Source organism: Acartia tonsa, chromosome 15 (genome assembly GCF_053477335.1).
Source record: "Acartia tonsa isolate MP-2025a chromosome 15, ASM5347733v1, whole genome shotgun sequence".
NCBI classification, from domain to species: Eukaryota; Metazoa; Arthropoda; class Copepoda; order Calanoida; family Acartiidae; genus Acartia; species Acartia tonsa.
The window spans coordinates 21147956-21160179 of NC_137274.1; the positions used below are offsets into that span (position 1 = coordinate 21147956).

General features: G+C 32.2%; 1 long non-coding RNA gene across 1 annotated transcript in view; it reads left to right on the top strand.

Moving 5' to 3' along the window:
* Positions 1-249: 249 nt before the first annotated feature.
* Positions 250-12224, top strand: part of LOC145307648 (uncharacterized) — a 49451-nt gene continuing 37476 nt past the window's right edge. Inside the window, exons 1-3 of the long non-coding RNA XR_013875541.1 lie at positions 250-307; positions 6161-6222; positions 11253-11295. This is a non-coding gene — a long non-coding RNA (uncharacterized LOC145307648). The remainder of the gene's footprint in view (positions 308-6160; positions 6223-11252; positions 11296-12224) is intronic.

The window sequence follows — 12224 nt, forward strand, 5'->3', positions numbered from 1 at the left end:
ACAAATTTGAATAATTCTAGACAAATTTATTACTTTCTAAGGTGACAAAATATTTTTTGTGCACAGTCCCTTTAAATGGGTATAGTTCTTTTAACTTTTTTTCTCGTATTCATTCGAATCCGGTGGATAGAAACCAGTTCTCATCCATACGAAAAAACTATGTCTAGCATCGTATTATAAAGATGAAAGAAATAACTATTCTTTCATCATATTATAAATATGCAAAACAATTTTTTTTCTTCTAGGATTGTAACATAAAACTGAAAACTAAGAGCCTTAAATGGGGACCAGTTTATAAGATGGAAAGGTAAAGCAACCATTTTCTTTGGGGCCATTTGTCTTAAGGTTAGGTATGGTATCTTTAATCATGGCAATAAGCAAACACTTGACTTTCTACAATACTATTACTTCTAGTAAAATGTGACGTGATCTTTTGATTTGATTGTTTTGAGTTTTAATTTTACTTACTTAGTCATTATTATTTTTCATTAGGCAAAATAGTTTATCTCTTTGTTAATTTTGGAGGGTTTGTACATTAATTTTATTTGTAATATCAAATATTTGAAAATGAAATAAAGTTATTTAATGTGCAATGTAAGTCATTAACAAAGCACGGAATCACATAGAGGTTTTTCATTATTTTGCTAGATAATCTATAGAAATATTTACACTTTTTTTTACTCTTGGGTTTGGTTGGACAAATAAAAACATTCAACCTCTAGCTGTTTCAGGAAAGTAGTGATAGAAGAATATAAAACAACTAAGCTATACGTAAAATTAACCTCTATTATTGATAACTAATAACCTCTAGGTTGAACTCTGCAAAAAAGGTTGAAAATTTCTATAAGCTAACAATTTTGCTTCTGTGAACTGTACATAATTTATTTAAACATTTGTAATTAAAGGATTGGAGAGAGAGATGGGCCAACTGAAGTTATTCTTCCAGTAAAATATTGTCATTGAAAATCATAAAATTTTTCTATATCTAAAATCATTATGCCAGCAACATTCCCATTCATGACAGAAAATCAAGAAACTTAAATTTCAAAATCCATAACATTGAAGTGTTAATTACCCACAAGTCTTAAAGTGTCATTGGAATTGATGTAAAGTATGCAAACTTTGTTAACTTTGTTAAACTTCAAAAAAAATGTGAGTTGGGTCCTAAACAGGCGCAACTTACTACCATGCTCAGTGAGGATCTCCAGACAAAGATTATGCAATCAAAGATTTTCATCTTCATTTATAGAAATTCCACTTCTCATAAAATATTTATTAAAAATATGGGCGTTTTTTAGAGCTTAATATGCACTATGTTGCAAAGCTACTCTATAATTCACTATGTCTGTCTGGCCGTCCATCAGTCAGTGAGTCCCTAATGCTATGGGGATATATGATTTTCTAGGCTCCTATCCAAGATTTAAGGATTTTTAAGGATTAAATGAATTAACATTCTACATATTCAACCAAATTTTATCAAGATTTGCCCATTAATAGATCAATTCCTAAATTTTTAAGTTTGTATGATTTTCTCTAATTTTTATTCTAGCTAGAATGTGTTAATGTATTGAAAATGTTCACATTCTACATATTTCTACCACGTTTCATTGAGATTTGCTTATTGGCTAGGGTGCTAGATCAATTCCTTGATTTTCAAGTTTTCAAATTTTCTCAACTCCTAGAAGATAGACTACTGAAATTTTCAGGGATTTAATATATTTACATTTTACATATTTTTACAAGGTTTTATTAAAGGGATAGTTCCACGAAGTGTATTTAAAGAGTAAAGGTACTTAGAGTAGTGAACTTTTATATGTCTTAGTAGAATATATTAGGCATTTGAAAGATATGATGATGTGTAAAAATTTTTTTAACTTTGACCAGGCAGAACTTTTTTATTTGACAATTTCTAAAAAAGTTAAAGTGATTTGCCACATAAATTACATGAGAATGGTCTTTTTTTCCTAATATGTATACCCAAAACACCAGTATTAGCGAATGTTTTTTCACATAATTCACAAGAGTATAAAAAAATTGAACAGGGGTTCCCCTTGGGGCAAGTTGCTTAAAAAACAGAGAAAATAACGTCCGGTTCTTCATATGACAGTTTTTCTATCGATACTTTTTTAAAAATTAAGAAAACCGTCCGGTTTACTTACAATATACACATTATCTCACGCGGTAACCATACAACATTTATATATATAAAATAGACCATTCTCGTGCAATTTATGTGGCAAAACACTAACTTTTTTAGATATTGTCAAATAAAAAAAGTTCGTTCAGGTCAATGTTAAAATTCTTTATCGCATAATCATATCTATCCATAGCCTAATATATTCTACTAAGACATATAAAAAGTTCACTACTCTAAGTACTATACTATATATTTTATTGGTCATTCTTTGTAATGTGTATTTTGTTGCATAAAAAGTTTTAAGTTCTATTAACTAGTTAATGCTATCTAAAGTTGTATTTTTGACAAAAAAGTTTTCGCCATATATCTCATGTAATGAAGTTGAAAATAAAAATGAAAAACTCATTTTTTTAGGAAAATCCTGGTCAAATCTTTTAATTTTAATCAATAACTTTATATTATGCATTACTACGTTATTTAAAATAGAAAAAAATTACAGTTCACTTTTTTTTTTAAATGCATTTCGTGGTACTATCCCTTTGTCTATTAATTGGGGTGCTAGATCAATGATCAATTTGTAGGGTTTATTGTTTTTTTTCTATTCAAGAGAGAAATTTTTGTTTAGTAAATATTCTTTTCCTCTTCTGCTGTATAAAGTGGAAGAAAAAATTTGTAACTTTGCTGACCTAAAAACATCTACTATGTAAATTATACTATTCGTTGGTCTATTGCACTGGTTACTGGAAGGAAAAGGCAGTTTTTTGAAATAGGCTATCTGAGACTAATACAGATTCTGATATATACATATATAGACTAATGAAAAATGCAAAAAACGAAATCAAAAGTGCTCCTTCTTGAAAGAATTTAGCATTTTTTAACCTAAAATTAAAAACATTGGTAAGCTTGCAAAGAATATACGTCTAGGTGCTGAGCAATGACATGTTTAAAATGTCTGTATATTTTTTTGCAGGCTTGCCAATGTAAATTTTAGGTTAAAAATAGCTAAAATCTTTTTCCCGGATTTTCTCTCAAGAAGGAGCACTTTTGATTTCGTTTTTTGCATTTTTCATAAGTCTATATATGTATACTAGCGGCTCCGCCCCTAGCCTCTAGGGGCTTTGCCCCAAGAATTTTTTTAAAACCAATTTTTCGTAATTTAGATTTTAAGAAAAAATTTCTGTGGGGGGGGATATTATTATGGGGGGGTGGGGGGTATTCGACCCCACTATTTTAATTTTAAAAAGAAATTTTTTTTTTCTGGGGGGGGGTTTATTTTTGGGGGGGTTGAGGGTGTCCCACCCCCCAAGAAAATAGTTATAAACCTTCCCGGGACCTATGAGAAGCTACCCTGTAAAGGAGAACCCGATCGGTTCAGCGGTTAGCCAGATCCTTTGTTACAAACAAACACACAAACAAACAGACAGACATCGTTCTACTTTGTATTATAGATATCAGAATCTGTAATAATCTCAGATAGCCTGTTTCAAAAAACTGCTTTTTCTTTCCGGCGACCAGTGATTGGTTCTGCTCTAAAATACATTTTTCTATGATGTTTTAAATTGCTGAACTTTTGTGTGAAGGTATGAACACCAAACATGTTTTCTGTCTATCTATTTGTTATGCTTCTTCATACTTCTCTTTGCTTTGCTTTACTTGATATTTGTTATAATCTTTTGCATTAGTGCAAAACTATTATCGTTTAGCTCTCTTAAATGGCAGAGCTGCATCAATAAGCACATGCTGAACTGTCCAAAAATGTCAGCAACATTGGTAAACCAGTTATGTTTTCAGGAACAACTGACCTTGAAAAGTGTTGACCGGCATGCTACTCTCCTTGATATAATCAACTTTCATCAACCTGGCAATCATAATCTTGCAACAGCAACCTTAGATTATTCTTTTACTAAAATCCTTAGGAACACATTTATCAACATCCTTAAAATCAATGGCAGGACCACTTAATTGTTTGTCCTTTCTTCTTGACATGCACTGCACATTAGCATTTAAATCAAGATGCAAAACATCAGTCTTGGGGTTTCATGCAATGCCAAGTATACATATCTCATCTGTATCATCTTCTTTAAATTTAAAAGATCCATTTTTGATAATAGACTTAACCCAGGCAAAGTATTTCCTCTGGAAGGAAAATCATCAATGTGTGTTTCTCCAATAATCTTTATAGCCACACAAGATTGGACCAGTTCTAAAACTTCACCACTAGGCTCAGTAATTTTTTCAGGAACATTAGGTAGGTAGGTATCATCAAAATCCTCAATTTTATGTTTTACATATATCATCCCTGTGCATCTGAACATCTTCACCAGTTACACCTCAGTAAATTATACAACAACTTTTTGGACGGCAAAGGAACAGCTATCATGATGCTATTCAGACCAACCCATTTAGGTGCAAGGAACTGTTCAAGCAGATGCCAAAGGCATCAAAACCGGAACTTTATACCTCTCCACAAGGGAGCTGAAATACCTTGGACTATCATACATCAGCTATTCATCAGTGGCAGGGTTAAACTGCATCAGAACTTCCTTCTGATTGATTCAAGCTTCTCTGCTGCTTCAAACAAATATTCTTTGCTTAGTGGCTGTTGTAAGGTAAAAAATTGATCCATCTTATAACAATATCAACCTGTCCACTTTCATGTATTTTAATCAAGACCTAGATTCTTCTCGAATAACTTCAACTGTTGCATCTTTAGGTATATTTGCAGTGAAGCACAGATCTTGCAATTGAAGCATTCTGGGCAGCTTGGTCTTGGCGAATGCCCAGGCTTTCCATAGTCAACCAGTCTTCAACCTTTGACTCAATATTGATGGCTCCGGACATGACTGATGACTATTGAAACATCCTTGTTGGTGATTATGCAGACCAGTGCCAAAATACTCTGGCAAAACCTTGTCTCGTCCCCCATCACCACACTGTACTGTACAAATCTGCACAGTGCCTATCAAATTATCATCATCATGATCAATATTGCTAAACTACAACAGGTCCACATTGAACATCTTTGCCGCTTCTTCTGTATCAATAGACTTAACCTTGCCTGCTGTAACTTCATCCACCACTGTGCTTGCATCTTTAACACATAACATATCCAATACATTACCTTAAAACAGAAAGTGAGATAAATAAATACACATACAGACAAGAAAGACAGGTATTGTAAAATTGATCTCAAATAGCAACAAAAAAATCATATATCAGACAGACAAATATAAACAGTAAGACATACATTCAGAAGAACAAATAACAGATATTGTGAAATCATACATAAAGATATCGGCCATATATCTCAAATATAGCCAAAAATAAACTGATTTTAATCAGACAGACAGACAGTCGGACAGACAACCAAACGGACAGATAGACAGAAAAAGAGATGAAGAGAATTGAAGCTACAAATATAAGATCAATATTTACAATAATTTTTGTTGTATAGTATTATATAACTATGTATTATTACAAATTTTGTGACTCTTTAATCAGTCACCATGATCGCTGTACACTGGTCGCCGGAAGGAAATAGCAGTTTTGTTTTTTGAAACAGGCTATCTGAGATTATTACAGATTATGATTTATACATATATAGTATAATGAAAATGCAAAAAAACTAAATCCTTCATGGGAGATAATAATGGAAAAAGATTTTAGCTATATTTAACCTATAATTCACATTGGCAAGCCTGCAAAAAAATATAAAATAATCTCAAAAGCCTGTTTCAAAAAACTGCTTTTCCCCCCTGGCGACCAGTGTGTAGTTGGAATTTTAATTTAACATTTTAATTTTTCACCCTGGTCACAAATTTTCCAACTTAAAAATATCATTGACTTTGGAGTCTGTGAGTTGTATTGGATAAGATAAATCAAAAAAATCCCCCCCTCCCAGCCCCCTCACCCGATTGTTTAGGGTTAACATTATTGTTATTATAAAAGTTTAGGACCAATTGTTGAAATTCTTTTCAATATTTTTATGAGTGTCAAAAATCATTAACAACATGTTATGTTTAGGAATCATTTTTCGAAGTTCAGATTTTCCCGACCAGCAAAAGATTGTATTGTAGTCAAAACAGGTAAATAACAACCATTATTTTACTCGGGTCTGATAGATAAATAAATTGAAAGATAATAAATACCCTTTCTCGAATTTCATTCTTCTGCTAACCTAAAAAGTTACTTTAGGGGCCTAGAAATACATGTACAAAATTTCAGCTCTTTATCTCTACTGGCGACCTAGCGCCAGGCATGTAAAATATCAACAGATAACGGTAGCACGGCGGTTTTAACAATATCTCAGTAATGTACAGGTTTTAAGCTCTTCTGCATATTTCAAGTTAAACACATAAGGCCAAAGATATTATATCCAAAAAATCTTTTGTCAAAGTCTACTCTACACCTAGCGCCAGTCAGTTTTCTAAAATCATGCATTTTATACCTGTGAAAAATGAAATCGCCAGCGCTAGGTGTAGAGTAGACTTTGACAAAAGATTTTTGGGATATCATATCTTAGGCCTTATGTGTTTAAGTTGAAATATGCAAAACACCTAAATTCACCTTCCAATCCATTCTCTAAGCATTTAAAATTTTTTTTTATGAAATAACGGGATTTAAAAACTGCCTTTTGAAAAGGCCTAAAAAATACCTTTTTTGTCCCTTTTTTCACTGTTAATAGTTACAACTTATAAAGATATTATTCTCAGTTAAAAAAAAATTGGCACTTCCAGCACCAAAACCGACAAAAACAGGCAGTTAAACTTCTGTACCCCTACTTAACCCCCTAACAGACCCCCCCTCTATCTCGGCTCCTGTTACAGATAGAGACATAAAACTTTTTTCTGGTGGTTCATGTGTATTTTTAGAGAAAATTACTTTTTCTAGTCATAGCGGTCAGACCGCTCCTTATCCACTTTTTAGCGGCCAGCTGCTAAATATTTAAACGGTTGTAGAGCGGCCAATTTTAAAGCTAAGAAAACCAAATTTTATGACAAACTATTTTTTTTATAACAAAAAAACACCTTTTTTGACCATTGCCGAAAAACGACAAATAACGGAAACCGCCAAAATTGGCGGTAAAACGGCGGTTGGGGGCGCTAAATAATATTTTTATCTGTTTTTAGTTACAACCTTTTAAGATATTATTCTCAGCACCGAAACCGGCAAAGACAGGCAGTTAAACTTCTGTACCCCTACTTAAACTGTTTTTTAACCTATTTTTAAAACATATATAAAAAATATACTATGACACCAGTAGAATCAAACTGCAGAGCATAAATTTGAAGTAAGTCCCCAATAAACTTTTTTGGTGGGTTTTAAAAATTAATTTTTACTGATGCTCTGGTCATTTTTGACCAGAGCAAAAGGTCTTTTTTATTGGGGTAAAATTTGTAGCTTTTAGAGTGTTTTGCTTCATAAATCTTGTATTCTGGTATAGAGTAAAATTAGGCCTTTTGATTTCATCTAAATTAATTCATTAAAAAATTAATTCTTTGTAATATATCAATGAATTAACGATAACATGTTTGTGTTCTATCACTTATTTTAAAAACATAAAAAATGGCTGTAAAGGGTTAAATGACAACAAATGTTTATGCAATACAACAAATTTATTTTTGTCACATATACAAATGTGATATAAAATAAGATTATTCAAACTTATTTTTTAAAATAATTTTAAAAAGTATGTATCTTTTATGTGTATGGTTTTCATTCTTTTCATTTTAATTAAATAAAAATTATTTAACTACATTGGAAATAAGTCACTTTGTGAAAACACTCTTTTTTTGAATTGTAAATAAATGCTAATGTCGTTTGGGTGAGTTGCACCTTGACTGAACAGTCAACTTGTCAACTCAAGGCCAGACTCTTGGTCCTTCACCTCATACCCGTAGTACAGTACATTACAGACAACCAACTCTCTGTGATGCACTACCTTTGTCTGAGAAGTCCTAACTGTGCATGGTAACGAGTTGCGCCTGTTTTGGGCCAAGGCATTCCCCCCACTCTAACTATTTACGTCGCGCATTTGACATAGTAGCAGTGGGAACCATTTTTAACGTCTTTAGTTTTGACGCGGTGTCGTACCGAGATTCGAACCTATCACCTTCCTGACGACGAGCGAATGTGCTACGTGTTGAGCCACGGTCGCAGGTAATTGTAAATAAAACAAAACTTCTTATTGGTTAGACTTCAGAATTATTTGTTTTATTGTAAATGTTAGATTTTTCAATGAAATTAATTGTTTTGGAAAAAAAAATTATTTCCAATGAACAGAGTAATGTTTTTTTATTGTATCAATATAAACTGAATTATATAAAAATGTTCTGTAAGCCACAATATTAACCAAAGTAGTGTCCTAGTATATTTTTGACCCTCCATTCAAAAATAGGTTAAAAACAGTTTAACCCCCTAACAGACTTCCCTCTATCTCAACTCCTGTTACAGATAGAGACGTAAAACTTTTTTCTGTTGGTTCATGTGTATTTTTAGAGAAAATTACTTTTTCTAGTCATAGCTGGTCAGACTGCTCCTTTTCTGCTTTTTAGCAGCCAGCAACTAAATATTAATTAAAAAAGCTGTAGAGCGGTTAATTTTAAAGCTAGGAAAACCAAATTTTATGACGAGCTATTATTTTTCATACCAAAAAAACGAAAAATAACAAATACCGCCAATTTCAGCGGTAAAATGGTTGGCGGCACTAGTTTTATCTGTTTATGATCACAAAAAAAGACTACATACAAAAATTGGCTGGTCTAGAGCTGTTTTAAAATTCCGCAACTGGTAGCTTAAAAACAGCAAAACTACAGGTAGGAAATAAAAAATCAGTAAAAAATCGGCCAAGGAGTGGCCAAACGGTCATGACCTTACCATTCATGAAAGTTCATTATTGCTCAAGAATTTACAAAAAAAATTCAAGGTCTCTAGCTGTAATAGAAGACATGATATTCATGATATAAGTTAGTCCTTTAACAGTTTGGGAGGAGGGGATGTAACATTAAATGTCTCTTCCAATTATCTTAACTAATATTATACCAAGCGGGTTAAAATTATGTAAGGCTTCCCTATTTAAAATAAAGAATTATCCGATCATATAATAATAGTTCGTCGTCAAATTTGGTTTTCTTAGCTTTAAAATTGGCTGCAAAAGTAAAACCTTCCACACCCTTATTTTTTAAATAAATTCAAAATAAAGAAAGGCTACCCTGTACCCAATATAAAGTAACTTAACCTAACCAAAAATAAAACACTTTCCCCCTCGCCCCCCCTCTCTTTTTTCAATTAAATTATTAAAATAAGAAGAAGGGGTGTGTGTTTTGCTCGTATGGGCAGTTTAATGGAAACTCTCGGGAAACCTTTCAAAAGTAGAGTTCAAGAGACTAAATTTAGACTAGGAATAGAAATAGAAGAGTAGAAGAATATTCTGAACCCTTTTTTCGTCAAATCTAAGAGAGAACGTTCCTAGCAGACAAAAGTATTGTTTACTTTCGACTCAAGCCGATGTGGATTCTTAAAAAATGATAGACTCGCTATTCGATAGTGAGGCAAAATTATTTTTGTGAAAAATCATCCAAAAGCACATTAAAAATCTACAAAAATTAAACAAAATCATATGTTAATAACCCTCTTAAGATTTTATTTCATTTTTGTAAATTTTTTTATTCGATTTTGGAGGATTTTTCACAAAAATAATTTTGCCTCACCAGCGAGTTGCCAGCTTAACTTTTTTTTAAGAATCCAACTTTGTTTCAAGCTTTTAAATTTTAAACGAAATTTTTGGGCAATTAATTCTGATTCCGCAAAGCTTTCTACTAATAAAATATACTGTTAACAGCTGACTTTTATGTATGTATGAAATGAAAAAAAACATGCCTTCGTAGGAAAATGTGTACATAATTTCAACCAATGAGATCCAATGTAAATTCCGATGCGATTCTCCTATTGGCTCAATCAGACATTCCCTCTCTTTCTTAGTACCTTTATTGACTAGGGATAAAGAAATTTAATTAGAGTAGCGCAGCTAACTTATAATAAGGGAATGTACGTTTGTTTGTCTCTAACATTAATAATTTTGGGATCATGGAAAGAAAAAGAATTATCGGGTTTCGTCGAATTTTCGCATTAGCTTTTGTTAGGTTGTATTAGGTTAGGTTAGGTAACTTTATTGATTGTCCCGCAATGTTTAAGCCCCCTGCAGGGCCGGGGCTAGAAATAGGAGAAAAGCTACTGTAAAAATACAACGAAGCCCGCTACTTCGTTTTCTTTCCACGATGCTAATTTTGTTTATAAATATACAATGAATTAGATATACGCTATAAACAAGGATGACATTTTTTTAGACAAAATGAATTGAAAATGATTGCTAAAATCGAAATATATCTTCATGTCTTAGAATAGTGAAAATTTTTTTAAAATAGGTTGAAAAACATACTAACTTTAAAATATTCTATCCTCCATGTTTTTCCCATGCATTCTCCACAGAATCCCTATTTTTTAAACTCAAATAAGGGTTATCTTTGAATACCTATGTATTTCAAAATAGGTCTTACAAGTCAGAATACTTTAAGGTTCACAAAAAGCTGGCCAATTTATTCTATGGTGATACCTAGATTCAAAATAATTTGTGACATTGTTCTATATAAATGTATGTTTAATATCTTTGATCATATTTGCTGTTATCTAATATCTCATGCCTATATTTTTTTAGACAAAATGAATTGAAAATTATTGCTAAAATCGAAATATATCTTCATGTCTTAGAATAGTGTAAATTTTTTAAAAATAGGTTGAAAAACATACTAACTTTAAAATAAAATAACAAGAAAATAAGCAAACATTAGTCACGTATAGACATACGAACGACGTGAGCTATGAGCCAATGTTCAGTGGTCATGAAAAATAAATCCATAGAAGAAAGAAAATCATGAAACCTCTAACATGTGATTATTATATTTTTAAATTTTCAGACTGAAAACCAGCAGTCTATCACAAATAGTAGCAGAGAAAATCACGTTTACCGGCAATTAATTTTATATTATTTCCAATTTTCTCATAATTTGTTAATACTGCGCTATGATGGAATAAATTGTTATTGATGTAAATATTTTAGGTTTTACTTGTTATGATGGAAGAATTATACCACTTAGTAGCAGGTAAATAATTCTGCCTGCTAGTTTCAGGTAAATAATTCTGCCAGCTAGTTTCAGGTAAATAATTTTGCCAGCTAATTGCAGGTAACTAATTCTGCCAGCTAGTTTCAGGTAAATAGTTTTGCCAGCTAATTGCAGGTAACTAATTCTGCTAGCTAGTTTCAGGTAAATAATTTTGCCAGCTAATTGCAGGTAACTAATTCTGCCAGCTAGTTGCAGGTAAATAATTCTGCCAGCTTGTTGCAGGTAAATAATTCTGCCAGCTTGTTGCAGGTAAATAATTCTGCCAGCTAATTGCAGGTAAATAGTTTTGCCAGCTAGTTGCAGGTAACTAATTCTGCCAGCTAGTTGTAGGTAAATAATTCTGCCTGCTAGTTTCAGGTAAATAATTTTGCCAGCTAGTTGCAGGTTACTAATTCTGCCAGCTAGTTGCAGGTAAATAATTCTGCCAGCAAGTTGCAGGTAAATAATTCTGCCAGCTAGTTTCAGGTAAATAATTCTGCTAGCTAGTTGCAGGTAAATAGTTTTGCCAGCTAGTTGCAGGTAACTTATTCTTCCAGCTAGTTGCAGGTAAATAATTTTGCCAGCTAATTGCAGGTAACTAATTCTGCCAGCTAGTTGCAGGTAAATAATTCTGCCAGCTAGTTCCAGGTAAATAATTCTGCCAGCTAGTTGCAGGTAAATAATTCTGCCATCTAGTTTCAGATAAATAATTTTGCCAGCTAGTTTCAGGTTAATAATTCTGCCAGCTAGTTGCAGGTAAATATTATAGACATTAACTATACAAATACTATGCTTCAAATATAAACCAGGTTGAAACATTCATAAGTAGCGAAATATATTAACAAAAACTTGAGGACGTTATCTGAATTAACAGACTTGTTTAATGAAAGAAAAAAATAATGTATATAGGATGCGCTTTGGAATCTTTT